Source organism: Populus euphratica, unplaced genomic scaffold (genome assembly GCF_000495115.2).
Source record: "Populus euphratica unplaced genomic scaffold, PopEup_1.0 scaffold27.1, whole genome shotgun sequence".
In the NCBI taxonomy this organism is placed as follows: domain Eukaryota; kingdom Viridiplantae; phylum Streptophyta; class Magnoliopsida; order Malpighiales; family Salicaceae; genus Populus; species Populus euphratica.
In genome coordinates, this window is record NW_011499899.1 from 493,967 (window position 1) to 494,977 (window position 1,011).

A 1,011-nucleotide genomic window follows, 5' to 3' on the forward strand; every position below is an offset into this window, starting at 1 on the left:
AGTTAAATATAAGTCTAAAATTTCACAGATTGTGAATTTTCGATATTAGACTGGGTTTATAATGCTAACCAATATCATTTGTTGACCAGACTTAACAATTTTATATTTTTAAACAATGATATAATAATAAAAATAAACGCTTGCAAGATTAAGTAACAATTATATATTATAATGTTTGTTTGAAATTGTATAATCTTATAAAAAGTAAATTATAACAAATAATGAAGATATTTTTAAAATCAATAAAATATTAAAAGGTAAAATTAAAAGTAAAAAAGTAAAAAAAAATAAGAAAGAAAAAGGAAAAATGAGATTAAAAAAGAAGAAGTGGCAGAACAATGAAGAAGCTGGGGTTTTTACCCTAGTTTTTTTTAGTACAGGAGAGAATATTACGAGACAACGTTTACGCAAATTAAATAGATCTCGCCATATTCATGTGAAGACCATTCAATAAGTTGCTTTCATAGATGGGACCATGCCACAATGACTGAGAGAGCTTGCGTGTGTGTATTTTTCTATATTAAAAAAAAAAGGAAAAAGAAAACTGAAAACAAGAATTCGAGAGCAGAGACTGAATTTAATTATTTAGAAAACTTACAAGCTTGATGTATATATAATTTATATATGTTAAATAAATAAAAAACACTAGGGAAGGCTGCTGCCTTCTCATCTCTATCAGAAGCAAGAGCGGCAGCAGTGTAAGCCCTCAATGGCACAAAAGCCATAGCTACGGTGTGATATCATGCAGTTGATTTATTATATCGAAAAATAATATAATTAAATTTTAATAAATTTAATATTAAATAAAAACATAAAAAATTAACTTAAATAAATCCGTCAAGTTTATAATATAAGTAGAATAATCTTATAAAAGAACTAATAAAAAGCATAGATTTTAAAAAAATCAAAAGAAAAAAAATAAAAAACTAAAAAAACTATTATAATAATTAGTATTTTAACATTTTTACAAGATTTGTAAAATTAATAATATTTAAAAAAATGAAAAAAAAA